At 39.1% G+C, this 23,207-nt stretch overlaps 1 protein-coding gene across 2 annotated transcripts in view; it reads right to left on the bottom strand.

Moving 5' to 3' along the window:
* The window catches only part of LMF1 (lipase maturation factor 1), a 729,514-nt gene that overhangs the window by 185,420 nt on the left and 520,887 nt on the right, over positions 1 to 23,207 (bottom strand). The gene's annotated exons all lie outside the window — the stretch shown is intronic.

Here is a 23,207-nt window from a genome sequence, read left to right as displayed (position 1 = left end):
CATTTCCAATCTGGGCTGGTTCACCTCCTCCTTAGGCAACCTGGTGGCCTTCCATTTTGGGGGGCCCATTATATTGGTGCTGGACTACATGAGGACACCTGATTGCTTCAGCCCACTGTAACTTAGGGATTACAAGCATGCACCCTCCCAGCCCAACCTCCTCATTTTACAAAGGACAATATTGAGAACTCTGGAGGTGCAGTGACTTGTTGAACATTTACATAGGGATAGATCTGAACGCAGGTCTTTTCATATCCAGTGGTATTTCCTCTATCGTCCAATCCAACAATCATTTTTTCGAGCATTTGTTATACAAGGTACCCCAAGAGTCTCAGTGAAGTTTTAAGCTGATAAAACTTAGATTCTTGGGCCATTTGGTATATAAATCACTGATGTTAACTATATACCATGCTGCACATGTCCTAGAATGTCAGATTTATAAAAAGGGTCACAGGGCTGTAGAGCTGAAAAGGCCTTGAGAGGTTATTTACTCTAATCCCTTCATTTAACAAAAGCACAAACTGAGTCTCAGAAATGGGAAAATGATCTACCCAAGGTCATACATCAAGTTAGTAATAGCACTGAGCTCAGAGTTTTGGTCCTCTGTCTTCCAATCTAGGTGGTGACCAGTGAATTAAGCTGAATTGTTCAAGTACTTCTCGAGAATTCTAGACTAACTAATGAGTTACAGTATATATTGCTCGTGCTGTCTGTCCTCATTTAAATCAGAACTTTCTAAACTCCAGGTACTTTCTGTTTAATATATAAGCCTCCAAAATTTATAATTTAGAGAAGAAAAAATAAGTGACTAATTAAGTAGCATAACAACTCTAAATAGTAACAGTTAATATATTATACATTGTTAGGGTTATAGGATTAGTTTATAGCATTTTAAGTAGCACAATGCTACCAACTGTAGCATTACACATATGTATACACACACACACACACACATATACATACACACACATTTTTTTCCCTTTAATACAAATTCAAATTCATTATATTTGTTTTAAAACTCTGACAGCATAAAAGCTGAAAACATCCATTTTAATTGGAGGAGACACAACACATCTTTAAATTATTTGTAGCTAAATCAAAAATACAAACAATACAGGGGAAAATTGCACTGTGCATGGCAATTGACTACGGTTATACTGCCAAATCCCACAACTATTGTAATTCCTTATTAGCAAAGCTGGAATTAATAAAGCTGTTTCTTTCTATGGGTTTGAGGCTGCTGTAACCCCTAAGGACAAGAGACCGCATCCTTCCTTCCTCTGACACCGGGACAGGAAGAAGCAACCCTAGGGGTCAAGGAGTTCTGCCAAGTCCATTTCAACAAAGAGGTGGGAGGTCATGGTCTTCATACTTCCTGGGTCAAGGAGGTGAAAGGTCTAAAATGCCCTGGAGAGCTTTTCCTTGGGTGGAAACTGTTTCAAGTGAATGTGAAGGGTTTTTTCTCTGTAAATTCTTCTAGGATATTCCCAAAGCTGTTTTGAGACAGTTTTTGCCTTTTTTTTTAATATATATGAAAGAAAACCCTTTAGGAATCAGGTAGAAAAGATTACAAATGGAACTAGGTGTGATCTTCCATAAGTTCTGAGAAAAGGGGTTGTTTTACATAGCTCAGTACTGTCAGCAGGCAGCTGAAACTAAGGAGACCAAGTAAAAGCAGGACACTTCATTCCCCCACTTCACTATCTTGAAATGTGATGAATGTAAAAAATTTTCCGGTTACACAGATTATTAAAAAAAAAACTTCACTGAAACAATGTTTGATTTTTTTCAAGGCAATTGTAAGCTCAAACCTTTAGTTTGGACTGGTTTTTTGGCTTTCTGACCCCTGCTTACTCAGTTAATGCAAATTGACAAGAGAGGCAGTTATTAATTGGGAGACCAGCCTGTTCATTATTCCAGGGAGGGTGAAGGATGAAGAGATCAGATTGGAGGAGACAATCAATCAATCACTCAAAGCCATCAAAGCTTTTTCTGCCAGAAGTATGAAAGAATCCCTACTGGCTAACCATGATTTTTATAAGGTAGAAAGGAAGGAGGGGAAAGGGCACTGATTTGGATAAAAGGCACAGTAATCCAAGCTTTCACTCAAATCCCCAAACAGCTTGGATTTTTTTTGGGGGGGGTACAAAAATACGCTGCTGGTTTTCAAAAACCAAACCAAACTATCAATAAACTTAATTCCAGAATTCTCAGCCACTTGGTTCAAGCTGGGTGCCAATGTAAAAAGGAGAATTGTTCAGCACAGAATCTGACATAAGATGTCAGAATTTAGGGGTCATCTAATCCAAGCTCTCCATTTTAAAGATGAAGAAACTGAAGCCCAGAGAAGGGATGTGACTTGTCAAAAATCACACAGCAACGTTGGTGGAAGAGGCTTGATTAACAGAACTTCAGGTCTCCTGTTGCTCAGCCCAGTGTTTGGTCCTCTAAACCATTCCCTAGGATCATAAACCTTACAGCTAAGAAGAAACATAAACATCACTTACTTCCTCATTAGATAGATTAGGAAACTGAGACTTAGAGAGAGGAAGTAAGCCACAGAGTGGGTTTTACTAGGTCCTTGACTTTGATACTAGGGCTCTTCATGAACTACTATCCCCACCTCTCATTAAAAGCCTTCAGTCTTTCCCATCAAGGAATATTTGGTGAACATGCAATAGGAATAAGAAATTCTGCTAGGCATAAACATAATATTTTCCCATTGTCAGCAAGGCAGAGTTTGTTCTCAGAGTTCTCAAAGATCTCCAGGTTCAGATAAATATTACAATATCCCAGTGGTGGGAACTTTTAGGAAATTAGTAAACTTTAAAGAAACCAAATGCTTTTGAATGAGAGGGCTTAGCTAGGCCTATATTTAGGAAAACATGAAACGGTACATTCTTGTTTCCATGCTCCATGCTCCAAAAAGAATTCCACTGGGCAACAGAGCCCCAAATGTGATTAGGCCTTGGAGCAGAGATTAGGTTCTGGAACCAAATATCAAAGCATTTTATAGCTTTCTAATAGAAACAAAAGGATAGAAATAGTTTTCAACTAAACAACAAATTTTTACTGAGCACCCAATGTGTGTCTACCATTGTAATATATGCTACGGAGGACTCCCTAAGACAAATTTAAGACATGGACAGTCTGTAAGGAGATGGTGTGTGTTTGTGTTTGTGTGTGTATGTGTATTTATATATACATAAATTTTAAGAATAATGCCATAAGATATGTAGATTTCACAAGGTAAAGGAGCATGTGATCATAGAATAGTTGATCTCTAAGCTTTCTGCTAGCTCTAGAGCTCAAGAATCCACAAGGCTAGGATCTATGTCTATCTAAACTTATATAGGTTAAACAACTGAACAATACAGGGGCCTTGTCTTTTCTAAACTTTATCTCTCATCTACACTTGCTACAGTGTAATGTACTAAGAATATATGTATAGAGGGACAGAAAGCAGTACTACACTATATATCTTGAAGTAGTTTGGAGAAAGTAGGACTGGTGTTGAATCTTACAGGATGGGAAAGTTTGGACTGGTGGAGAAGCAGACAGGCATTACAGCGGAGAGAGGTGGTGGAGAGAGGGATAATAGGAGCAATGGCATGGAGAGGTAATAGAGTAGGGAGAGGAGGAACAGTAAGTAGACCAGGTTGTCTGGAGGGGGCAAAGTTCCTGTTAGAGTAAAAGGACTTATTGTGGAGGAACTGAATCTGGTTGGGTTCCTGAGCATGGGAAAGGTAGAATGGAAATTATCTATTAGGAAGATTTACATGAGTGTAGACCCAACTCTTAAGGAAGGGACAATCTTAAATCTAAATGGTAACAGTACTCATGAATGGCCAGGACTTAACGCTAGAACCAAGTAATCAAGCTCTAAAACAATCAGCAGAGAGAATCTGTTCCTATTAGACTTAAATAACAATGACTCTACTATAACAAGAGACTTTTTTCCTTCTTGCTTTTGCCCAGTCCTTTATAGCTATGGCATGACTTCTAAAACCCAACACAAAAAACGGTCACTTTTCAGTGAAAACATAGTTCAACTGCCCGACATGTAACTGGCTTCCTACTAAATCATCCAAGAACGGGGGAGTAGTGGAGGATGAAAAGAGAAGCAAAGTTAAGACAGCATTGCCTGTGTGTGTTCCTTCAGAATGGGCTCCATATGTCTGTAGAACATGGGAGTTGTGTGATGCAGTTTTCCCAGTGAGAATAGACTGTTTACTCAATAAAGAACATTGAGGTAAACTCTGTTTGCTGAGTTGGTTAGTGAATTAAGGCTCCCCCCAATATCCCCAACCTACAGGCACCTGTGATGCTGGAAAATTTTTGTTTTCCTTAATGTGTTCAGTCAACAGTGGCCTGTTGGCACAGGAGAGGGCTTCCTTCTCTTCCAGCTCTGACCTGCAGCTCTCCCAGTAGCATAGCTGAGGTTGGGAAAAGGCACACACTAGAGTTTATTTTAAGAGGGGAAAACTGCAAAATTACATAATTGTGGTACTTTGTGTACTTTTCCACTCCATTTGTTTCCGGCAAAAAGCTCTGAATAGAGCTCACTGTCTCCACCATTGGAAGGGGGTGAAAAAGATCCAGTTGCCTTTGATCGGCAATTTGGGGGGTTGTTATAATCTCTCTCAATTGCCTCGCTGGCTAATTAACCTGAAATGCTCTGGAAAGTCTTCAAGAAAGCACATTAATTTTAAGATACATGAGACGAGATAGAGATGCAGTTTGAGAGTGAGGATGAGAATGGGAAGTAACAGCCAGTCATCCTTTGGGAGCTAAAGCAATATGTTCTAGGCCAGTAGGTCAGCTGACTGGAGACAAGAGAGAGAAAGCAGAGTCCTTGATTAATTTAGTGATGTTATAGTAACTCAGAATTGACATCATAGTACATACCCTTCCCCCTTGTCATAAGCATTCCTGCTCCAAATTCTTGGTGGCCAACAAGAGCTTTCTGGAATTAAATGTGGCAAAGGAAATTCTTTGACTCTAAAGACCCACACGTACCTAGGCTTGTTGGTTTTATGTAGGGAGCAGAATTATCCACTGTAACTTGCTCTCAAATTTACATATGCTTTTATGAGGCTTAGATAGGAATTCTAAAAATACATAAAATAATCTATGATTGATGGATCAATTATGTGCAAAGTTAGTAGACACTAGAAATACAAAGTATTTTACTTTAAGGCTTCTTCATAGGAAGCAATCCATAGGATTTGAAGTCAAAGGACTTGGGTTTGAATCCTGGCTTTGTCACTTACTGACTTTTTCTCAGCAGACAGGGCAAATCAATTCCCCTTCCTGAGCAATTTTTTCCTTCTGTAAAATATGTGTGTGTGTGTGTGTGTGTGTGTGTGTGTGTGTGTGTGTGTGTATTCAGTGACTTATGAGATCCCTTTCACCTCTAGATCTACGATCCTAGGGTCTTAAATGATCCATGAATAAGCCACTTTGCCAAACTAAATGCTATTGAAAAGGTAAACTTTTCTCTCTGGGAATATAAACAGTCTTAGTCTTTTTTCTTTGTTTCTCACACATTTTATATTGTGTAAATTCTGATTTTAAAATAATGCATTTTCTTGTTATAGCATAAGATTTTACAGCAGGAAAGGAACCTAGGGATTGTCTAGTCCTAACCCATACATTTTACCAATGAGGAAACTGAGGATGAGAGGTTAAGTAAATTACTGGGGATCACACAGATAGTAAACAGGGATTTGAATTCAGGCACCCTGATTATAAATAATCCCAAATTCTCTCTACTACATAATGTTCCCTCCCTAAAGAAAGCTTTAGGTTCTTCTACAATACATTATTGTTATTGAGTCATTTCAATTGTATCTGATTCTTCATGATCCCATTTGGGGTTCTCTTGGCAAAGATATCAGAATGGTGTCCCATTTCCTTTTTTTTTTTGTTAACAGATGAAGAAACTGAGGCAAATAGGGTTAAGTGATCTGGAGTGTCTCGGTGTTCTATCCACTGTGCCACCTAGCTGCCTCTTCCGCAGTACAGGCTAAGGACAGAGGGGAAAAAAATATCCCAATGTTCAAAAACAAACCGCTGAGAGGGGCTATGGTTATATGCAAGATGCCTGAGAAAAAGTGGCTGTATGCACACACACACACACACACACACACACATCCCTCAAATGAGTTAAAGTAATATACATAATAAAGGCAAGAATGTGGCTAGACCAAAGAAGATAAAGACCTTAAATAGGAGCTCAATTTTCTTCTAGTTTCCACAGCTCCAGCTTTTCCCTATTTATTTGCATGGGAGCAGAAAAGGAATTTTAGAATTGAGAGTCTAGGAGAGCGCAAACTCTAGTGCCCTTGGCAGTCTGCTGAAAGGATAACCTCTGCATGGGTGATAACTAGGTATTGCTTTATCTATTAGGAGTTAAGCAAGGAGCCACACAGACTTGCTAGTTAAGTCTTAAGCTAGAGAGTGATATCAGATGAACAGGAAATGATGTTAAAAAAAAAAAAAGTAAAGTCTGAGTCACCACCCAGCTAAGAGTGACTCTTCTCTGCGTTCACTGGAGAGAGTTTTAGACGATATTCTGAAAGAAATATACAAACCATTCACACCACAAAGAAAGAAGAAAAACAACACCAGGAAGGATCCCTCCTCTAGTACAAGGGCTATATGCATTACCAGTTTCTGCTTTTTAAAAGACCTATAGAAAGCCCTGGCACCTTAAAACAAAAAGAACATGGCTGGGTCTACTCATCTTCGTATGACAAAGAAAAACCCCTGATAAAGAATTCAGCTGAAGCCAGAAGCTGGGGAGCAGAAAGAAATTCTGCAACCTGATGCACAGTGGAATTGTGGTTGGCAGTGACCTGTATTGGGATGTGGCACCAACAGAGTAATACCATGTGAAACTAGTAGGGAGCAACACCTTAGGGCGATCATAAAACAAACAAGACCTGTGTCATGCAGGTCTGTTGGGAGTAGCAGAAAAAGACTGCTAGAAGATGTAAGAAGCCCTGTCATATCAATGACAAGTTTCCCATCCATCTCAGACATATGTGTTTGCTACTTGAGTCCTTGCTACACATGTTCTCTCTGTGTATGCCTCTCTACATGTGATCCTACATGTGTGCCTTTTGACACAGGTCCTTTCTATAGGCTTACTCTTTCCACCAATTGTACATGTATTTGTGGAAGTATTTGGGGAAAGGATTTATTGCTATTTTTGTTATGTTATTACATTTAATGCTGATGCTTTCAACTTATTGGGTCTTCTGACTTACTAGTAAAAGAAAATTCATTGGTGGAGGCTCATGAATTATGGATTTGAGTAGAAAGGAAAAAGCAGAGTAACTCAAAACTAGTGAAACCTTATCTGGGGAACCCATTCTGTGAGTTGAGGTTGTCCCAACAGCTACATTATTTCTCTATTCTCATTTTGATTATTTTTTGATACTTGGAATTCATAAAGAAACATGAAACCACAATGGCTCAGTAGGGTTAAAGAAAAGGATGGTACAGTTCCATCTTTCTCTCCCTTTGTTCACAGCTTTTCCAAGGACCACAGGGGGAGAGTTGCAAGTAAACTAATTTTTGCTGCTTCATTTAGTCAGCCTGCAAAATATGGATATTGTTTTTCTTCTTAGTATTACAACAGCATCTCCAGAAACAATATTTATTTGGGGCTGGATGTAGGTTCAACATGGCCAAAAATTCATTTTCTAAGAGATATTAGACACAGTCCATCATGGAGACTGTCCCTCAAGCCTCTCTAGATTAGTAAGACCTACTATAGTTTGCACTCTGCTGGAAAACCCTTTGAGAATCCATGTTACAATGAATGCCTCTATGTTACAATGGGGCATCCGAATAGGACTGATCTAAAGAACGTCAGACCATATGATATGCTATTACACCTATCCATAATACATTTATCTGGAATTGGAAGACTCAGGCTTGAATCCTCCCCCTGTTATTTATTGTGTGTCTTCGGCAACAACAAAACAACAAAACAAAAACCCAGCCTCTCTGGGTTCAAAGAGAGTATATCATTGGACTAGAAGTTTCCAACGGTAAGTTTCAGCTCAATCTTATGACTCTAAACAAAATACAATCATTCCCTACCCCTGAGCAACAGACACAATCCGTATTTCTAAGAAGTGTGGTTGCAAATAACATTTTAAAAAATGGTACCTAGGAGCATCTGGGTGGTGCAGTGGATAGAGCACTGGCCCTGAAGTCAGGAGGACCTGAGTTCAAATCCGGCCTCAGATCAAACACTTGACACTTACTAGCTGTATGACCCCTAGGCAAGTCATTTAACCCCAACTGCCTCACACACACACACACACACACACACACACACACACACACACACACACAAACCCCACAAAAAACAAAACAAAACAAAAAAATTGTACCTGATCTTCAAACTGAACAATACTGTCTTCATGTGTACAGTGTGAAAAATAAGTGTTCAACACTGGTTCTTTCAGGCACATGAGCGTGGAGTGGTAACTGTGGCCTACATCTGTTTAATTAGGACATCAGCAATACAGCTAAAGCATTAGGTTTTTCTCTCTCTTACAGGTTAATCTCTAAAACATTCGAGTTCAAACATGCATTCATTATCTTTGTCATTTTAGTATTCTAAGACTCCAAAAGTCAGAGGTTAGAGCTATCTATCACTTGGTTAAAGTGACAGAATCACAAAATTTCACAGATGATGGATGGAACTTCATAGTTTATCTAGTTCAATATGTATCCAAGAAACCTCTTCACAACATACGTGAAAAATGGTCACCCAATCTCTCAAAGGCAGCTAGTAAGTGAGGGACGTAATTGCTTTCTGAGGTAGCCCATTTCACTTTTGGATTGCTCTTATTCTTAGGAAGTTGGGTTTTTTTTCCTCCCTTAAAACTAACTCAAATCTGCCTCTTTAAAACTGCCACCCATTGCTCCTGGTTTGGTTCTCCAGGGCCTATCTCTCTTTCCACATAGAAGTCTTTTAAATGCTTGAAGACATATATTATGTCTTTTCCTAATTCTTCTCTTCTCCAGGCTTCAAATTCCTAGCACTTTCAAGAGATCTTTGTATGTCATGCTCTGTAGGCTCTTCACTAGCTTAGTCACCTTCCTTTGGATACTTCAACTTATTAATGTCCTTCCTACACTGTGCTGTTTAGAACACAACACACCTGTGTTTTCCCTAAGAACAACATGAAGACTCCAGAATTCACAGTCTCTGTTCTTTTACTTAAAAAAAAAAAATCAGGACAATATTTGCCTTTCCAGTCCTTAGCATCTCTCTCATTCTCCATGATCTTTCAGAGATCATTGGGAATAACTCAATAAACTGGGCCTAGAATTCTTGAAACCACCAAGGACAGGTAGGTGATTTCTTATTATCTTTCTACTTATCTTGGGTTTCAAATTTCTATTAGTCATTTAAAAATTCTGTCCTTTCTAGTCCAAAAATTATCTTCCTTAGCTGAGAAAAGAGAAGCAAAATAATACTTGAATAGTTCTGCCATCAATTACCATTATACTTATCTGAGGCCAACAACTCACAGATCATCCAGGCATTGGCAGAAGAACTCCAGTGGGAGTGCCCTTCTTCCTTTCCCCTTGTTCCAGGTTGCCCATAGCCAGAATTCATCCAGGTATCAGAGAACCTGATGGGGCACAAGTCCTAGGCTGCCTCTTGCCCCAGTCTTCCTGACAATTCTCCCATCTCCTGCCTCCTCCCTTGCCACATACCAGCTGGATACTGACCTCATCCCATCCCCACCACTGTGTAAGAGAGACCCAGAATTCCCATTCTTCTTAGACCCTCAAGTCTCCTCTTCATTTCCCAAGGGCAGCAGAAGGATGTCCTCTTGGCTCCCCTCCCTCTTCCTAAGAGTGTCCACATCACTTAATGACCAGAGATTCACCAACCACAATCCTTGCAGCAAGGCCTTACCATCTGCCCTGCTTCTACTCCAGAGGTTCTTAACATTTTTGTGTGTCATGGACCCCCTTGGTAATCTTATGAAGCCTCTGAACCCCTTCTCCGGTTTAAATGCATAAAATACATGGGATTGCAAAGGAAACTATTATTAAAATAAAAAGTTCACAAACCCAGGTAAAAGAACTCCTGCTCCACTCCCTCCAGACCTCAGGCTCTGCCATCTATCCTGCTTGAAGACTCCTGGGCCTCACCATCTGTCCCTCTGATGAACCCTTAGAACTCCGGAGTTTTCCCCTCTATCCTGCAACCAAGCTACCTTGTATAGATGTCATCTCTCCCAAGTAGAGCATGAGCTCCCTGAAAGCAGATAACTTTTGCTTTTCTATTTTTATTCCCAATGTTAAGTACAATGCTTGGTAAACAGTAAGCATTTAATAATGCTTTTCCACTCATTCATTCATGCATTTACCATTAGCAATGATGTAACCTCTTCTTTGATTGTCCTGCTTCCCCTAATGAAGCAAAAACTCAAACTTTTTTTTAATTGTCCTAAGTACTTCTTACAGCCTTCTTACAGGCTCAAACTGAAGTTGGTGCTCCTGACACTATTCTTCCAGAACTATGCCACATGCTAGCATTCAATCTGTCCTTGCTATCATCTTTTGTACATGTCCTTTTAATATTGAAGTTGGTCATTGCGTGCCCTGTTCATCCACATTGGTCTTTTTAGACAGCTTCCCCCTTCATTAGAATGTTTCTGTTTTGTGTCTCCAGAATTTTATCTTTCAGAGCTTCTCCCTACCTCTGCTTCTACTTTCCACGGAGAATTTTAATCTAAAGAATCTTATGGTATCTAAAGAACCCTTTGGTATCTGTCCTCTTGATAAAGCAATCAAAATAAATTTATTAAGCACTTACAATATGCCAGGTACCATACTAGGCACTGCGTATACAAAGAGAAAAATAGTGTTTACCTTCAAGGAGCTTATATCCTTTTGAGAGAGAAATTGTTCACATAAATAAGTACATACAGAATAAATAAAACATAGTTTTTATAGGGAGACACTAGGAGCTGGGGTAGGGATCAGGAAAGAGCTCCTGTAGAAGATGTTGCTTCAGCTGGGCTTTGAAGGAAAACAAGGATTCTTAGAGGCAGAGGTAAGGAAGGATTATGTTTCAGAACTGTGTAAAAGTGTGGAGATAGGGGATGAGGAATCATGCACAAGTAACAGCAAGAAGGGCAGCTTGGCTGGCCCACAGAATGCATGAAAGGAAGGAAACAGGAATTTATTAAGTGCCTACTATGTGTCAGGCACTGTGCCAAGTGATTTCCACTTCAAGCATCCTGATTCTAGGCCCACTACACTACCTCCCCACCTTGAAGGGAATAACATATGATAAGACTAGAAAATTAGGTTGGAGCCAGTTTGTGTAGGGTTGGAATGTTAAACAGAAGAGTTTCTATTTGACTCTAAAGGTAAAAGGGAGTCACATAAGGTGTTTTTTTTTTTCCCCTTAAGGAGGGGAGTGACATTATCAGACCTGTGCTTTGGGAATACCACTTTGGTACTTGTGTGGGGGAGGTATTGGCCTGGGGAGAGCCTCTAGGAAGGAAGCCCAATTAAGAGGCTATTGCAATAATCCATAGAAGCCTGAACTAGAATAGTCATCACGTAAATAGAGAGAAAGAGTCAGATGTAAGATGTGTTATGGCAACAGAATGGGCAAGACTTGGTAACTGATGAAAGCTGCAGAGTGAAGGAGAGTGGTGAATCAAGGATGACTCTGAGGTTGTGAATCTGAATCTTCACAACCAGAAGGACGGCAGGGCCCTCCTAAAATCAAAGGCTAATGCCAGAATATGTGCAGTTTCCTTTTCTTCTCTATCACAAATGCTAAGAGATCAGCTCTCCCTAAGATTCCCATCATTTCAACTCCAACAAGTCCATTCCCATTAGTAAGAACCAGATCTGGACCAAAATTTCCCCTCACTGTTTCCCACTTCTTGAAGGATGAAATTGTCTTTAAAGCAAGCCAAGAAACTATTAGCTGCTTTGCTTTTGGCAAAGAGAAAGTCTTACCACGTGGATGAATAATTGAAATCTGATATGACTACCATAGTAGCTCTCCATGTCAGGTTCATGATCTATTTCCAATTATGTATTTATTTCTTCCCTCTGTCCAGGTAGTTCATAGTATGTTCAAATGAAAATATCATTTCTTGTTTCTGTCTCAATTGATATTTCACCCAAATCCTTTTCACCACAGTTCCCTTCTCTGGTTCCTGGATTTCCTCACTTGAGTGTATCTTCTTTAATGCACACCTCTTTATCTGCCCTGAATAAGGCATATGGCCTTCTAGAACCATCTTCCAGTCATGTGCCCCAACCTAACAAGCCTCAATGCTATCTAAGTGGTCAAATTTGTTTAATTTCATAAAGATCCCTGGTTCAACTTATCCATATTTTATGTAGATGATACTGAGGATGTTGACTAAGGACAAAGAATGAGTACCTAATTATGGCAATGATTGAAGGAATTAGACAGGGGGGAAAATTTAACTACTTCTGATGATTTCTACAATTTGAAGGGTCACATAAAACCCAAAGAGAATTAGTTACATGTTTTTAAATCCCACTACTTTTTAATGCCTGGGCTTATTTAAAGCTTAGTTTCATTTATCCTCATTATAAAAATGCTGTTGAAGAGGTATTTGAAACCCCACAAGCCTTCTGAAGAATTCAAGTTTTTCTTCCTAAAAATACAGAATGTTTTATGAATTTTAATATTTCAAACCAGTGATTCTAATTTTTTTTTTCAAAGAGCCACATTCTGAGGTTGGTGGGTTGATTCGAAAACACCATCTTTTCCACAGAACCAGGGGTAGTATTTGGCAGAGATATAGTTTTGAAACTAGGTGAATTAAAATAACTTTGTTTGGGGAATTCCAGTAAGCCCCTTGGGACAACTGGCCACACACTGGGGTGGCAAAACAGGCCAATAAATATTTATTGTGTCCTATTATGTGTAAGACATTGTGCTTAGGAATCACTCGTCATTCCCCATAGCTTCATTTTAAACTTGACAATAAAAGCTGAGTCTTTCTATCTTAAAAAAAATATTCAAAATTTTAAACTTCTGAAGTTTATTATCATCAATTATCATCACTATTGGGATGCTGACCATAATGGTGGAATGGATCCAACATGCTGACAACAGCCAGTAGCTCTTCCTTCTTAGAACTCCTTCCTACAGTCTTTGCAGTATTTTATGACTCATGTGATAAAATGCCAGCCAATCTGGTTCATAATCTCCACATAATCTATGATTTATCCCTCCCCTATGCCACCCATATCCTATATGCCAAGCTCCGTCAATTTCATTTCCACCTAATCTCTTACATATGTCCCCTTCTCCCATTCACACAGATACTACCCCATTTCAGGGTTTCGTCTCCTCTTGACTGGACTATTGTAATGGCTTCCTGTTTGGTCTTGGTTTCCTTCTCCAATTCACGTTCAATATAGCAACTAAAATAATCTCAAGGCACAGGTCTGACCAATTGCTCCCTTGCTCAAAAATCTTCAGTGGCTTCCTATTTTCTCTAGGATTAAATACAATCTTTTAAATCTGATATTTAAACGCCTCTACAACTCAATTCAAAAATACTATTACAAGCTTGTCATGAATACCCTTCACAATATACCAACCAATCTGCACTGTCTCCCAAACTCAACATTCCATCTCCCATCCCTCTGCCTCAGCCTTTCAGAATCTCTTTTCTCTTCAAAGCTCAGCTCCAGTGCTACCCTCTCCTAATCTCCCCCACCCTAAACCATGATCTTGGGCTTCTCTCCTATCTCCAATTAATGTCTGATCATTTTCTTTGAAAGGCAGTGTGGTAGAGTGCAAAGAGTACTGATTTTGGAGTCAAAGAGCCTAGTTTCCAAGCCTGTCTCCACTACTGTGTGACTCTCGGTAAGATATTTCACCTCTCAGTTTCCTCACTTGTCACATGTGGAGATTACACTAGATTAACCCCTTCCAGTTCTAAGACCCTCCCATAGAATACAAGTTCCTTAAGAGAAGGGATTATTCTGTTCTTGCCTTTGTGCCCCCAGCATCCAGCATAGTGCTTTGCACATTGAAAATGCCTTAAAAATATGAATAAATGTTTGTTGAAACTTCCCATATTGTTGGCATGCTCTGGCTTTGCATGGTTCTTGATGTCTATGGTTCTTTGTATCACATGGATACCTGAAATAGTAACTTTGATGACTGAAGCTTAGGTAAGTTAGTCTTTAAGTTGAGTCCATCAAGATGAATAGAAAAGTTCACAATTTTCCTGAAACAATTTTGATGCCAGTGTCAAATTAGAGACACATTATTTTAAAAGTTAAAATGGCTAGATTCTTTTTGCATTTTAATAATGTAATAATAATAGGTAATTTGCACAGTGCCTAATGGTTTTGCAAAGTGCCATACACTTATTAACTCTTTGTTCCCATATGATAGCCTCATGAGGTAGGATAAGGATTATTATCTCCATTTTACAGATGAAGAAACCAAGGCACAGAGAATAGAAGGGACTTGTTCAATGTCCTACAGCCAGTAATTGGTAGAACCCTGGAATCTGAAACCATGTCCTCGAGTCCAATTCTAGTAGGCTTCATTATAGCTCAACAAACAGAAACCTAGGGGGAAAAAAATCTTCCAGAAGGTACGAAGCTCTGAATTCACCCATTTTTGAGATCTGAACCTTTCCAAAGATGAGATAGTAAATATGTCCTTGGTATTCCAAGTAAAAGTGAAACTAGATCTTTGGAAACTTTTTCTAGACATTTTCAAGATTCTCAGCTTAGCTTTTACAAGCAGTCTCAGAATTTTGTGTCAGCATTCGCCCTTATCTGATTTATGCCCAGTGCACTCAGCATCTTTAAGGCTTAATTACTGAATGTTTATTTCTACCTAGACTATAAATAAACATGTTAATAGGCCACAAAGCTGTAACTAGAATTTTCTTTTTTAAAACATAGGGCAAAAACAATAGATCTGGTAGGTGGTAGAAAAGGGGATGGCAGTGACTACAGTTGTACAAAGGGCGGTTCAACCATGGATGTAGTTATGCCCACCAAGGGATGATCCATTTTTAAGAGAATCCAACTTATGCCTCCACACGGATTGATGGGGAAAAGCAGGCCCCAGGAGAATGATATTACACTTACAGATTCTGGGAGTAGTGTCCTGGGGTGGCAAAGGGAAATGTGATTACACTGTAGAGGCTTGTAGACAACCTAAGACACGTGGACAGTAGTATGTGGACTACCACGGGAAGGAAGGGTGTCCCCTGGATATTAGCATCTTGGCACAAAGGCTCTAGTCATCCTACCCTAGTTACAGCCATGCTAGCTCATTCCCAGAAACTGCTTCTGTCTTGTGAGATGAAGTATCTGGAAAAAAATTTTTTCCTAATTCACAGATTCAATGAATTGCTTAGATTGGTTACTAGAATGACAATTCTCACATATCAATTTAATTATAAATACATTTTTAAAAAACTAAGTAGGCTGCTTTATGGGAAAAAATAATAAGAGAAAATAAAAAATAAGTAAATTTAGTCCATTCCTTATTTCCACTATAAACAGTGTGATTAGGCTGAAAGCAAAGGTAACAGGTTAGGCAGGATAGGCCTTGTTTCCTGATGATTGTAACATGCCTTAGGTGGTATGTTATCAGGCAGAATTCCAAATTAGATTAACCACTCGGGATGGGCAATGATCTCCTAAAAATGCATGGCCTGGAGAATCAGATCACTGTTTTGAAGTAGAATGTATAAATAAAAATGAGGAAAAAGCTTAGGCCAATGGAGTCACAAGACATCCTGACATATGTATATTATTAGAATGAGCCAATTAGAGACCTTGCATTGTTCCTGCAGTACAGTTTCCTGGGCAGCTCCCTGTTCTTGCGTCAGAATTGGGAGGAAAGCAATTTTGTGATCCTCAAAGGAGAAAACATCTCTGATGTCCCAAATCTCTTTGTAGTTAAAATGGGGTTAGTATATGGATAGACAAAGCTCTTCCACAGACACCCAGTGTTTTCTGGTTCTGTCCAGGATGAATTTAACACAAGGAAAGTCTTATCTTGGGGCAAATTAGGATGTTCTCCTTCTACAGCCAATGAAACTGGGAGGGGAGAAAGGAAAAGCAATGTAGATGAGCAGAAGAAAAAAAGTCTCCTTGTAACTTCATATTTCAATCTTTCCAAAGGAAAAATAAATCAAGTTTGAATAATAGAGAAACCTTAGGCCAATTATACATCTTACTAATTAACATGCCTAGCTCACTGAAGAATTCTGTCTCCTCTCCACCACAATTTTAAGGTGCAGGGAAAGCCACTGGGTCTATGTCCAATCTAGTTACTGTAGTCCCAACCAGTACCAAGAGAGGGCAGTGCAGACAACATCAGCTACCTCCCAACTTATGCTCTCAGCTTTAAATCTGAGGGAATTTGACATGGTTCAATTTTCTTGTATCATTTTTCCTTTAGATGGATGATGTCGGTCCAATGTGCTACTGTGCATCAGCCAGACAACAAATAACTTTTAGGCATCCTCAAAAAATGCATTAAAAACAAAATAAAAAACATTATCCCTGCACAAAACCATAGCATCATCAATCTGGAGATGGCCACATAGTCCAGTGTCTTCACTTTACAGATGGGAGGTTATACAACTTGCCCAAGGCCACCCAGGTGGGGTCAGGGGTAGAGACAGAATCCAGGTCATTTAACACTGGAGTCAGGGCTCTTCTACCTGTACCATGTTGCCATGGTTTGTCAGAAGCATGAGTGCTCCGGAAATGCAATTCTGGTTTTTGCATTTCTTATGAAGACCTCACCACATGGAACCAGTGTGATTTAGTGCCTAGAGCCTTAGACGTGGATCCAGAAGACTCAACTTCTAATTCTGGCTATGGCACACTATAGATGCATAATAACTCTGTATAAGTCGCTTATTCTTCTTGTGCCTTAGTTTCCCCATCTGTACTATCTACCTTACAAGGTTATTTTAAGGAAGGTACTTTATAAATTAAAGTGCTACAAAATGTAATATTATTATTATTATTATTATTATTATTATCTCAAGAAAACATACAAGAATAAGAAAACGAAAGCGATCCTAGAAAAAGAAAATCATTTAAATATTTCAAATAATTGATTATTTCATCATTGTCAGCATTCCTTCCACCAACAAAGACTGCAGTACCTCTATGACTTAGTATAAAGTATTTATGGGTCGCTCTGGCCAGAAAAATGAAATCACTTGGTGGTGAACCTTCTGGTGATGGGCCTCTGAAATTAGCTAGGCTGTGTTTCGGAGAGCAGAAGGTCACTGGATCTTTATTTGAAGCTTTTTTCATCTAAGTAGAAATGATAAAGTCCTGTGATATCCCTTAAGGACTCAGAAATACTTCTATCCAGAGCTATTACTATCCTGGGCAAATGAAGATTTGTTCCATAGGGCTGACATCGTAGGGACTTGATTCCTCCCTTCAGTGACTTGTATCCCCATGCCTTGCCTTATCATCATCAGAGAAATTGTGACCATACACTTCTTTCCCGAATCCTGCTCTTCTCCTTCCCCCCCCATCCCACTGATAGGGAAGACTCTCTTGTGACTGGGCAACCCTATCTTCCAAAGCAAAAGCATCCACAACTGGACTGTCTCAAGTGCTACTGCTCCTTAGGAAAGAATTATACCTCTGCCTCCACACTAAGGTGTGGTAGATATCACTTCTCTAAAAAATCATAAAGAACGCAGAGAAGCAGTAATTCTAGAAAGCTACAACGAGATGGAATCTCTTGAAATCTGAGAGTGGTTACTATTGCTTTTTACAATGCCCAGAAAATGTAAAGAATATGTAATTCTAAGAGTTGGTAAAGGATAAAGACACAGTATTAGTGATTTAGTTAAATTAGTGGATAATAGACACCTTTTTCTAGGAAGCGTATCACTATCCTTATTTATTTATTCATCCATCCAATTATCTGTCTCTGTCTGTCTCTGATTGCTTCTCCCCATCTCATCCAGACTGGAACTGCAGGCACTACTCATGGCCGTAGTCCCATTTCAATCAGCAGAGGAGTTTTGCCCTGCTACATTTCCAACCTGGGCTAGTCCAGGACTCCTTAGGAAACCTGGCAATTACCCACTCCCTAGGGACCCAAGAAATCCACCACCCTCAACCTTTGGGGTAGAGTAGATGAGATTACAGGTATGTGCCACCAGGTCTGGCATCACTATCCTTATGAGGATGACAAGACAGAAGACAGCCAGCTTGACTTCCCATAATAACATTTGAAAGAGGAAACCCTAAATTTGACCCAGAAAACACTTCATAGACTTATATACTTTCCTGTTTTCACACTTGCAAAGCATAATACAACTTGCTGACCCTTAATATATGATAAAGATTTTTCCAGACTCTTGCCTTCTTTTCTGGATGTTACATGCTACAGTACCAGGAAATGTCACCAGAGAATAAATGATGGGGAATAGCAAATGACAGGAGGTAGTAGAAAGAGGGAAAGAAGAAGAGAAAATATCTGTAATGAAAGAACTAAATACTACATAGCTTTAGAGACTGCATTGTACAATGGCAAGACCACTAGACTAGGAGTCAACATGTCTTAACATAGTCACTAACTAGCTGTATGATTTTTCTTTTCTTTTCCTATTAATTTATTTTGATTTATCAACAATCACTCCCATAAGTTTTTGAGTTTTAAATTTTTCTCTCCCTCCCTTCCCACCTCTCTCCCCAAGATGGCACACAATCTGATATAGGCTATACATATACATTCCTATTAAATATATTTTCACTTTAGTCATGTTGTAAGGAAGAATTAGAACCAATAGGAGGAACCATGAGAAAGAGAAAACAAAACAGAAGAAACAAAATAGCAAATAATATGCTTCAATCTGCATTCAGACTCCATAAGTATTTCTTTGGATGTGGATAGCATTTTCCATCATGGGTCCTTTGGAGATATCTGAGATGCTTGCATTGCTGAGAAGGGCTAAGTCTATCAAAGTTAGTCATTGCACAGCGTGGCTATTACTGTGTACAATGTTCTCCTGGTTCTGCTCACTTCACTCAGCACCAATCCATACAAGTCTCTCCAGGTTTTTCTGAAGTCCACCTGCTCATCATTTCTTATAGCACAATAGTATTCCATTACATTCATATACCACAACTTGTTCAGCCATTCCCCAACTGATGGGCATCTTCTCAATTTCTAATTCTTTGCCACCACAAAAAGAGCTGCTATGAATATTTTTGCACATGTGGGTTCTTTTTCCATTTGTATGATCTCTTTGGGAAATAGCTCTAGAAGTGTTATTGCTGGGTCAAATGGTATGCACATTTTTATAGGCCTTTGAGCATAGTTCCAAACTGCTCTCCAAAATGTTGAATCATTTCACAACTCCACCAACAATGCATTAGTGTTCCAATTTTCCCATATCTTCTCCAACATTTTATCATTTTCCTGTTTTGACTTGTTGACCATGTATGATATTTCTGAGCTTCAGTTTCCTCCTCTATTAAATGGACATAAATAATATTTATTCTACATCTTGGAATTTCTATATATTAAGTGATTTTTGTCCCTTAAAGCAATAAAAACCTGGATTATTATTATATCTTATGATAACAGGGACAAAATTAGAGATGACAGAGCTTTTATCTTTTCTGATGATATGAAGTCAGATTGGGAAGGCACAGAGTTGTTCCGACTATTCAAAAGTCTAGACATGTTAACATGAATAAATGTCCAGAGGTAGAAAATAATCTTAATACTTTAATTAGACATATAGGATACAATTAAAGAATAACTACTGCATATAACCTTAGGTTCTCTAACTACTGTATATCTTATAACCAAAACCATTCCATATTCCTTAACCTGTAGAGCTAATCATAAAATGTTGACCAATAATATTCTCCTTAAGAAAGTCCATGGTAGATACCCTAACACTTAAGTCACTCAATGTTAAACAAAACTAAAAATTAGAACTTATACGTTCGGAAATAATTTAAGACTGATCAAGAAATAAGACTCCAGAATTCAATAAAACCCAAATGAACATCATATTTGGCAATCAATTCCTGGTTAATTCAATAATTTCAACTAGACTAACATATATTGAATATCTATTATATTCAGAGCTCTGTACCAGGTGCTGACATTACCAGAATGAAACTCTTTTCAAAGAGTTAGTGAAGGGGCAGGTAGCAGGGAAGTACCACAGTACTTAAACTAAAAACGTTGAAATGATTAGAATTATTCTTATTAAATTATTTAAAAGGTAATCATCAAAATAAAATTTCTCTGCTTTCACATTTTAGAAACAGTATAGATGTTTGTATGTGTGTTCGTGTGTGTTCGTGTGTGTGTGTGTGTGTGTGTGTGTGTGTGTGTGTGTGTGTGTGTATAAGGGGGAATGGTGGTGGCACATAAGGGGTAGAGGAGAGGCTTATTTTAGTAATGTGACATCAAAATAATTAAATCCCCATAGATCTCTAAAAGCCAAAAAAACCCGTTACCTACCAGCTCTTGCTGGGAAGGGCTTTCCCTACCCAGTCAATAGTAATATTCAGCTCATAGAAAAACACACTGGAATCTGCCTCCTTCAAGACAGCAACATAAGCCAAGGAGATGTGTGTTTGACTTGGTGCCAGCGTAACCATAAAACGTTGGCAATTTACTAGAGACTCTATGCCGCACCACTCTCCCAAAGGACTTAAATAAACTTCAGATGGAGAACATATATTTTTACTTGAGAGGGGGACAGAAAGAAATGTGCTAGTTCATTTTTAACCCATTTCTCCAGCGTTTAATGTGAAAAAGGTCTTCAAATAAGTAATGGACCACCTTCCCTCCCCCTCTGCCTCTCTCCTAGTGACCCCTGGAGACAGAGAGTTAAAAGCATGCAAAATTGGAGAAATGCTTCACGTCTAGGTATTTGTTTTCCTGGAGAAAGATGGCTACACAAGCGGATAAAAATACTTGAGGGAAAGCAAGTCTAAAAGAATTCCCTTGCTTGGCTGAGCCATTTTCTGCCTCAGAGTTCAGACTATTTCCTGGGGGAAATTTCAACTTTTATAGGGCTGGCCTTTTAGGTTCCTCTACTTCAGGACTGCCATGTTTGATACTGGGATATAGTGACATTTTCCCATATGTTTATATTTTCCCAGGTACAGTTAAATTATAGATTTGAAATGGGAGGGGCGGAAGCTGATCGACTGTATATCGGAACTGTTTTCTTTTCCAGCCTGAAGTACTACCCAGGGTGCTAAAATGGTCAAAATTTTCCTGCCCATCTAATAAAGACCACATTTCCATGGTCCACAGCAAACACGTTTATTGACAGTCAGTCTGCAGTTGCAAGCCCCACAGCCTCTGGCTATACATAGAGCTGTGAGTGAATTACAACCTAATCTATTTATTCTGTATATTCTGGGAGAGATGCAGCACTAAAATTACACATGGGGCCACTGACGTAATCACCTGATTTTCCTTTGGCAGAGTTCTTTTAGAATAAACCAGGGCTGCTTTGGGGGTGCCTCAGTTCTAGGAGACCAGGGATTTGGAAAAACCACAGAGGAGTGGAAAGATGGTAAGGGGTTATGTCCATTCAAAATGTTGCCTGCTCAACTTAACTTTTTTCCTCACTTCTCTGTTAAATCAATGGGAGTTCCATTGGTCCTCACCTTTGGGTGAATGCAGACAACAAAAAGAGATTTCCTGGAGGAAAAGACAAAGAACAGTTGGAATCTGCATAGTGTTGATGGATTTAGGTTGGAGTTTAAGTCAATCTGTCTGGTGGGGAAGAATAAAGTATCTCTGTTGAGAGTCTTCTGAGATTTGAAACTTCTTAGAACATCTAATGAAATTCATGTGACTTACTCAATATCTTTTATGCCAGAGGCATTTTTCTTACCAACTCTAATATCACTGTACCTCTTACTTGCTAGTTTTCATTTCATTTCACTAACGCCATTGGTTGCAACAAGTCACTTAGTTTGCCTACCATTTTTGCTATACTTTTTAACATATCTCTTTGGATTTATAAATTGGTCAACTTAAATTCATTGAACATCAGAACTGAAAGGGACTTAGAGATCAACCAATCTGGTTTCTCACATTTTACACAGGGGGAAACTAAGGCCCAGAGATGGGAAGGGGCTCACCTGAAGTCACCCAGTGGTCTGCTGGTAGCATCAGAGCTACAACCTTGGTCTCATGATTCCCAGTTCAGTTTTCTTTTTATTGAACTATGTATGCTATTTATTATTCAAAGTTTCTATCTTTCCTCAATACCTATAAAATTTTGTCTTTATACCTTTGTTGCTTTCTTCCTTAACATTCACATTCCATATCTATCTCTAAGCCTGCTTGTTTGATTCAGTAAAACCTTACCATGTTTGAAGTAGCCCAGGTACTCCATTACAGTCTCTACACAAGTTCATAAGGTCTAGGAAGAGGTACAGCACAGTATGCGGACCATCTCAGGTACAATTATAGACTATATACAGGAGTCACACACGATGAGCAGGAATGGACTATTATGTGATCCATGTCAGTGGAAGGATTACCCACATCACAAAGCTATGGAAATATAACTGGTAGAGAGAGAGCTAGGGCTAGAGTCAGGAAGACCTAAGTTCAAATCTGGCCTCAAAACATTTCCCAGCCGTGTGACCCTGGGCAAGTCACTTAACCCTGTTTGCCTCAGTTTCCTCATCTGTAAAATGGGGATAATAATAGCACTTCCCCCCCCCCCAGGGTTGTTGTGAGGATCAAGTGAGATAATAATTGTAAAGTGGCTGGCATGGTGCCTGGCACATAAGAGCTATATAAATATTAGCTACTATTATTATTATACTTTTCATACCCAGTTGACTATACATTGATCATCAGAAAGACACTGTATCATTCTAACCTAGGCTCATATCCTGGACCAACATTCACCAGACTGATCTCTCCATTTAAATCCAGTTTGAAAGTTGTCAGGTACGTGAACTAAAAATGGGCTTTTAATATCTCTCAGTGACGGTTTGGACTTCCTCTTAGGAAAAACAAGTGTCTCCCTCCACACACAGTAAGCCTTTATAAATGGACTTGAATATTTAAAAGCAATCAGGGCTGATACTGTCTGTGCCTGTGTGGGTTTCATAAAAAAGAAATGTACTGAGTG

Source organism: Phascolarctos cinereus, unplaced genomic scaffold (assembly GCF_003287225.1).
Source record: "Phascolarctos cinereus isolate Bilbo 61053 unplaced genomic scaffold, phaCin_HiC Scaffold_4;HRSCAF=312, whole genome shotgun sequence".
Classification (NCBI taxonomy): domain Eukaryota; kingdom Metazoa; phylum Chordata; class Mammalia; order Diprotodontia; family Phascolarctidae; genus Phascolarctos; species Phascolarctos cinereus.
Note: the sequence above shows the minus strand (reverse complement) of the source record. Positions and strands in the feature narration are given on the sequence as shown.